At 30.9% G+C, this 447-nt stretch overlaps 1 protein-coding gene across 1 annotated transcript in view; it reads right to left on the reverse strand.

Annotated features, from left to right (window-relative positions):
- LOC106868936 (paired box protein Pax-5) overlaps positions 1 to 447 on the reverse strand; it is a 261,351-nt gene that overhangs the window by 259,146 nt on the left and 1,758 nt on the right. The window lies entirely within an intron of this gene.

Consider the following 447-nt stretch of genomic DNA (forward strand, 5'->3'; position numbering starts at 1 on the left):
TATACAGCGAGAGAGAGAGAGATATATATCTGCACACTCACACACGCTTATATTCTGATATTCGATGAGAATATAATCGGAGTATGTTTGTCGACGAGATAACTTGTGTACCAGACACAGTATGTATTGCATTAACTTATCATGAATCCTCCATTATATATATATATATATATATATATATATATACGTGCATATTATACAACATAACTACGATAAATACGTATAGCCCGCAATCAAGCATATCTACAAGCGAGCTAAATATGTTGCTAGAACCATGGATAGCACACATCGTACACAAGCACACACAAATACATTTATATATATATATATACATTTATATGTACAGACATGTATACGTACATACATACATTGCACACATAAACTTATTTCACGTACTAGAAACTTACGTTTCAGATGCGTATGTGTATGAATATATATATATATATA

This window comes from Octopus bimaculoides, chromosome 6, assembly GCF_001194135.2.
Source record: "Octopus bimaculoides isolate UCB-OBI-ISO-001 chromosome 6, ASM119413v2, whole genome shotgun sequence".
NCBI lineage: Eukaryota > Metazoa > Mollusca > Cephalopoda > Octopoda > Octopodidae > Octopus > Octopus bimaculoides.